This window comes from Trichosurus vulpecula, chromosome 1, assembly GCF_011100635.1.
Source record: "Trichosurus vulpecula isolate mTriVul1 chromosome 1, mTriVul1.pri, whole genome shotgun sequence".
Classification (NCBI taxonomy): Eukaryota; Metazoa; Chordata; class Mammalia; order Diprotodontia; family Phalangeridae; genus Trichosurus; species Trichosurus vulpecula.
In genome coordinates this window covers 171,443,717-171,451,079 of record NC_050573.1, presented here as the reverse complement: position 1 = coordinate 171,451,079, position 7,363 = coordinate 171,443,717, and the positions used below count along the sequence as shown (strand labels likewise).

Below are 7,363 nucleotides of genomic sequence, written 5' to 3'. Positions count from 1 at the left end.
GGGCAAGTTCAAGAGGTTTGGAGATCTTAGACTCTCAGTCAGTGACAGCTATACTTTGGAAGAAGTTCCTACCAAGTCTTCAGTGCTCTTGGAGAAAATGTGTAATCATTAATGTTAAGGTGTGAATTTAGAATGTATTCTGGAGTATGGTGTAAAATGTTGGTCTAAGGCTGTTTACACACACACACACTCACACACCCCAAAACAAAACAACAAAAACCTTCATTTAGGGTTTAGCTAGGTTCTGTTCATAATATCTGACTTCTACCTTCATCCCTGTGTCATGATGCACATTTAGAAAGAATCCCTGTTATCACCCTGTTGCTGTTGCTGTCCTGGGCTGCTGCATGTGTTCACCTCTCCTGTATTTCTGTTGTCTAGGGTATTCAAAAAGTAAGTAATCTTTTCAGGTCTGGTTTTCTTTCTAAGAATGTTTCAAATGCCTCTTTATTATTGAACATCCATCTTTTTTCATTTACACTTAAGCTCATATTTTCTTTCTTTTTTTTGATTTTTTAAATATTCATTTATTTTTAGTTTTCAACATTCACTTTTTAAAATTTTTTCATTTATTTCACCATCACAATATTCATAAATCCTAGATTATGTTGCATTGTCAGAAAGGTTTGAAATTTACGATATAGACAATGAAATGTTAACCACTTTTATATGCTGCAGATATTTTTAAAATAAAATTTCCATTTTCTTCAAGTGTCCTGTTAAATGTTTCTACAACTGATCAACTTTTCTCATAGTCTGTGATTTCAAGGAAGGCTATAAGTTGTTCCTTAACCTTCTGGCCTAGATTAATAATTGCTGTTTTGGGGGTGGAGCCAAGATGGCAACTGTAAAGCAGGGACTTGCCTAAAGCTCTCCCCCAGAACCCTCCAAACACCTATAAAAAATGGCTCTGAACAAATTCTAGAACTGTAGAATCCATGAAATAGCAGAGGGAAGCAGGGCCCCAGCCCAGGACACCCTGGATGGTCGCTGGGTAAGGTCTATTGAAACTGTGCTGGGAGCAGGGTAGAACAGAACCCAGCGTGGGCTGCACCCAGACCAACCAGACCCGGAGCCAGGCAGAAAAGGCCCCAGCACACTGAATCAGTGAACTGTGGCAGTTACCAGACTTCTCAACCCACAAACACCAAAGACAACAGAGAAGGTTAGCGGGAAAAACTTCAGGGACAGAGTGAAAGGAGTTTGCAGTTCGGCCACTGCGCCTGGGGTGGCAGAGGTGGTGCAGCTCTGAGGCTGCTTACAGAGCTACAGCTGCAGTTGCTTCCAGCCCCAGGCCCACCTGGTGGGAGCAATTAAGTGGCAGATCAGAGCATGAGTGCAGAGCCTGCCTAAGATCTGAGTTGTGGTCTGGTTGGTGGTTCTTGGGGGAGGAGGAGTGCTGCTGTGGCAGAACTTGCTGTGTAGAAATAGCTCTGAAAACAACAGCACAGCCCCTCAAACTTGGGACAAAGTACTCTATGCTCTACAAGCAGTCGTACCCCGACAAAAAGCTCAAGAGTGGAGTAGTTGGCTGGGAACATGAACAGGCAGCAAAAATGGACTCAGAGTCAGACTCAGACTTTGGAATCTTTCTTTGGTAACAAAGAAGACCAAAACATACAGACAGAAGAAGTCAACAAAGTCAAAGAGCCTACATCAAAAGCCTCCAAGAAAAACATGAACTGGTCTCAGGCCATAGAAGAGCTCAAAAAGGATTTGGAAAAGCAAGTTAGAGAAGTAGAGGAAAAATTGGGAAGAGAAATGAGAATGATGTGGAAAAAACCATGAAAAACAAGTCAATGACTTGCTAAAGGAGACCCAAAAAAAAATTTCAAAGAAAACAACACCTTAAAAAATAGACTAAGTCAAAGGGCAAAAGAGCTCCAAAAAGCCCATGAGGAGAAGAATGCCTCAAAAGGAAGAATTAGCCAAATGGAAAAGGAGGTCTAAAAACCACTGAAGAAAATACTACCTTAAAACTTAGATTGGAGCAAGTGGATGCTAGTGACTTGATGAGAAATCAAGATATTATAAAACAGAACCAAAGGAATGAAAAAATGGAAGACAATATGAAATATCTCATTGGAAAAACCGCTGACCTGGAAAATAGATCCAGGAGAGATAATTTAAAAATTATTGGACTACCTGAAAGCCACGATCAAAAAAAGAGCCTGGATGTCATCTTTCAAGAAAATATCAAGGAGAACTGCCCTGATATTCTAGAGCCAGAGGGTAAAATACAAATTGAAAGAATACACCAATGGCCTCCTGACAAAGATCCCAAAAAGAAAACTCCTAGGAGTATTGTGGCCAAATTCCAGAGCTCCCAGGTCAAGGAGAAAATACTTCAAGCAGCCAAAAAGAAACAATTCGAATATTGTGGAAACACAATCAAGATAACACAAGATCTAGCAGCTTCTACATTAAGGGACCGAAGGGCTTGGAATGTGATATTCCGGAGGTCAATGGAGCTAGGATTAAAACCAAGAATCACCTACCCAGCAAAACTGAGTACAATGCTCCAAGGCAAAATATGGATTTTCAATAAAATAGAGGACTTTCAAGTTTTCTCAGTGAAAAGACCAGAGCTGAATAGAAAATTTGACTTTCAAACACAAGAATCAAGAGAAGCATGAAAAGGTAAACAAGAAAGAGAAATCATAAGGGTCTTACTAAAGTTGAACTGTTTTGTTTACATTCCTACATGGAAAGATGATGTGTATAATTCATGAGACATCAGTATTAGGGTAGCTGAAGGGAATATACATATATATATATATGTATATATATATATATATATATATATGTATATATATGTATGTATGTACATAGACAGAGGGCACAGGGTGAGTTGAATATGAAGGGATGATATCTAAAAAAATAAAATCAAATTAAGGGATGAGAGAGGAATATATTGAGAGAGGGAGAGATAGAATGGGGTAAATTATCTCGCATAAAAGTGTCAAGAAAAAGCAATTCTGTTGGAAGGGAAGAGGGGGCAGGTGAGAGGGAATCAGTGAATCTTGCTCTCATTGGATTTGTCCTGAAGAGGTAACAACATACAAACTCAATTGGGTATCTTACCCCACAGGAAAGAATGAGGAAAGGGATAAAAAAGGGGGATGATAGAAGGGAGGGCAGATACTGGGAGAAGGTAATCAAAAGCAAACACTTTTGAAAAGGGACAGGGTCAAGGGAGAAAATTAAATAAAGGGGAATAGGATAGGAAGGAGTAAAATATAGTTAGTTTTTCACAACATGAGTATTGTGGAAGGATTTTGCATAGTGATACACATGTGGACTATGTTGAGTTGCTTGCCTTCTTAGGGAGGGTGGGTGGGGAGGGAAGAGGGGAGAGAATTTGGAACTCAAAGTTTTAAAAGCAGATGTTAAAAAAAGTTTTTGCATGCAAGTAGGAAATGAGATATACAGGCAATGGGGCATAGAGATCTATCTTGCCCTACAAGAAAGTAAGGGAAAAGGGGATGGGGCGGAGCCAGGTGACAGAAGCGAGGGCTGACTGGGGAACAAGGCAATCATAATATATGCCATCTTGGAGAGGGGGAGGGTAGAAATGGGGAGAAAATTTGTAATTCAAACTCTTGTGGAAATCAATGCTGAAAACTAAAAATATTAAATAAATAAACAATAATGAAAAAAAATAATTGCTGTTTTTGGTGCCAATCTGTTTTCTTTCAGGATCAAGGTGGACACTTTCAAACAAAATCTTGTTTTTTATTCCTTCTTGGACAATTCTTTACTGGATTCTTTGCTTTGCATAATTATATCTGCAAGGAAACCAGCACCCTAAAGTTTCCAAAATAAATACTCCTACTGCATTGTCACAGGATCTTCTAAGTCTACCAGTAAATAAAAAATGCCCAAAGCCAGCTACAACAGATCCTAATGAGCCATAGAGGACAGAGTCTTGTGCACAGGGTACATTTTGGACATCTAAAATCCCTAGAAGCTTAAAGGGCTTCCCCTTCACGGGTTCCCTGGCCTTGGTCTCAGCTGCCATGATGATGAGCCAGTGCCGCATGCCCTTCACCAGCGCCTCAACATTCACTTTTATAAGATTTTGAGTTCCAAATTTTTTCTCCCTCCTTCCCTCTTCCCCAAGACAGCAAGCAATCTGATGTAGGCTATATGTGTATAATTATATTAAAAATATTTCCACATTAGTCATGTTGTGAAAGAAGAATCAGAACAAAAGGGAAAAACCATGAGAAAGAAACAACAAAAAAGTGAAAATAGTATGCTTCAATGTGCATTCAGACTCCATAATTCTTTCTCTCAATGTGGATAGCATTTTCCATCATGAGCCTTTTGGAGTTGCTTATAGATAATTGTATTGCTGAGAAGAACTAAGTCTATCAAAGTTGATCATTGCACTAAGCTCATATTTTCAAGGTTGGTGACCTTGACCTGCGTTCTGAGCTCTACTGTTCTTTGGAACATGTTATTCCCCTCCTTCCCATGTTTTCTGCTGAGCGTAGAATAGTCTTGTGTTATTTTAATTTCCTTTCCTTTATATTTAAAGGCATATTTTTTTTCCTGATTGCTTGCAGAACCTGTTGTTTCTGAACTAAATTGATAAATTTAATCACTATGTGTCTTGGAGTTCGCAGTCTTGTTTTTTTTTTTTTTCTGGACACAACTTGAGAATTCTTTCAATTGGAATTTCACTTTCTATGTTTGGAAGTTCTGAACAGTTCTCACTATTATTTCCTCTATTTTCATATTAAGGATTTTTTTTTGTCTATTATGTTCTTCTGGACAACCTATTGTCCCTAAGTTATCTATGCATCCTATCTTAAAAATAATCGTGTTTTGCTTGCATACTGAGAATATTTTCTTCTAATGTTTTTTTGCTTCTCTTCTCCTAGATTGTCCTTCACCTCTATTTATTTGTGATCTCAATCTATTGTTATCTCTTGTTTCTTTGGTGAGGCTTGCCATTGCAACAGTGTTTCTGTACTGCATATTATTTTTGCTGTGAAGACCATAAATTCTACTCTCATAATTTTTATTTCTTTTTTAAATCATCCAGGAAGTGTGTTGTGGTTTCATGTTTTCCTCAAATTCCATAGAGTCCTTTTTCTCCATAATTGTTGGATCATTTTCCTTTGTTCTGTAACATTTATTCTTTGAAGGCTGCACTAATTTACTGGATCTGGAGGCAATATTTCCTTCTGCTGTTAGTGTTTTCCCTGTTGATTTAGCTACTTACTTTCAAGGTCTTTAATTTTTCTTTTTCCTGAGATCTTTGACAATTTCAGCCTCCCCTTCCCTTTTTTTCTCATATTATTCACTGTCTGACTACTTCCCCTCTGATGGTGGTTTCCTTGGGGGCTGGCTCTCAAGGTGTCCTAGCCTCCTCCCACACTGGGAAGTACACAGTTTTTCAGTATAGATCTCTGCCCAAAATGAATTTGGAGTGTGGGGGGGTAGACAGAACTGGCCTTCCCTAGCTGGGTTCTGAGTCTTTTTTTGCTCGGGCTTAGTGGAATGCCACACAGCCTCCCTCACACAGGGTGGCCTATTCCAGTGCCCTGTCCCTGCTCCCTCTGCTCCTCAGTTCTCTGGCCCAACACCAGCAGTTGAGAGAGCTGCCACATTGGTTATTTGATTGTTGTAGTTTGGGCATCCAAGGCTCTCGGAAGAGGGGTGGAGTGGGGTGGTGTTGGACTCTATTTTGAGCTCATATCCTGTCCCCTTTCCCTATGTTCCTCTTTTCTCTTAAAGAGATTTTTTGCAGCATGGACGACCATGTCCCCCACTCTCCCATCAAGCTTCTATCACTGGAGAACTGCCTTTCTCTGGCTGTTTGTTGGGGCTCCAGCAGGCTTCCACCCTACATGCTCTACCAAGGACTAACCAAGCAAACATATGCAGCCTGGAACAAGGATCTCTAAGGCACTAGAGAGAGGGCTGGGTTTTATGGGAGCCAGCCCAGCACAGTGAGCTCAGTGTAAATGTCAGTTTATGTTTGCTTGTTTGTTGTTTCTTACCTTCTTTTGTGTTCCAGGTGTCCTAAGTCACGGAGACAACTAGAGTTACTTTCTCTTTGGTGTATAATTTCTGTTTCAGAGAGGTTTGAGAAATTGTGGGATCAGAGAAAATATCTCATCTTCCATCTTGTTGATCACACAACTTGGAGTCAACAAAACCCAAATTTGACAAACCTATGCAATTTTTTTCTTAGGGTACCAGGGTGGAGATGTAATGAGTCAAAGTGTGCGAGAAAAAGAACCTAATGCTTCTCATTAGAGGCCAGATTCCCATAGGATTGAACCAATGGGACCACTGAGAAGGACCTTTTGGTAGGGAGAGGGCACAGCACCCCAGGTTATGGGTCTAGTGCTTAGATTCAGATAACATAAGCATATGGCACTCTTTGCAACATACCTTGTGTTAGTCATCCTGTAGCCCAGTCTACAACACAGAGCCTCTGCTAGGGCTCTGACAAATCTGGCCTCATGCAGACCCAGGTAATTTCTCCTAGCCAGATAAATACTATTTCAAACTCTACCCCATTTCTGGTTTTGATTCAGAGTATGGCTAAAGGTCAAACCCAAAAGCCTAGCATTAGCCAGGACCAAAAAAACTGCCACACTGACCATTTGCTGTCATTGCATCTCTTTTCTTTTTGAAATTCTCTCTTCCCTTGGCTTTGGTGACACCACACTCTCTTGAATCTCCTCTTGTCCTTCTAAACATGACTTCTCTGTCTCTTTTGTTGGGCCCCTTTCTTCCTTCCAGTTCCTAAGTATGGGCATTACCCAAGGTTTTGTTCTTGGTCTTCCTCCCTCCACTCCATAAACTTTCCCTCATAGATCCAATCCACTCCAATGGCTTTAACTACAGACTTCTGTACAGATAATTCCCCAAACTACATTTCTAGCCATAATCTCTCTTCCAAGCTCCAATGACTAGTTCTTAATATATGTTTTTGGGCAGCTAGGTAGTACGGTGGATAGAGTACTGGGCTTGCAGTCAGGAAGACTCATCTTCCTGAGTTCAAATTCAGCCTCAGATACTTACTAGCTATGTGATCCTGGGCAAGTCACTTAACCCTATTTGCCTCAGCTTTTTCTTTTGTAAAATGAACTAGATAAGGAAATGGCAAACTGCTCTAGTATCTTAAACCCCCCAAATGGGGTCATAAAGAGTTAGACACCACTGAATAGCAACATATCCTTGTTGATTGGTTGCTTAACTGATTGTAGAATATCTCTGCCTTTATTACTCACCATTATCTCAAATTCTAAATGTTTTAAAAATGAACTCATCAAATTCTCCCAAAACTCATTTTCTTTCTTTGAATTCCTTAGCTCTATCAACGGTATTCCAGCTCTTA

At 40.0% G+C, this 7,363-nt stretch overlaps 1 pseudogene; it reads right to left on the bottom strand.

Moving 5' to 3' along the window:
• Positions 1 to 294: 294 nt before the first annotated feature.
• Positions 295 to 4,021, bottom strand: LOC118835314 (annotated as a pseudogene).
• Between the last annotated feature and the right edge of the window lie 3,342 nt (positions 4,022 to 7,363).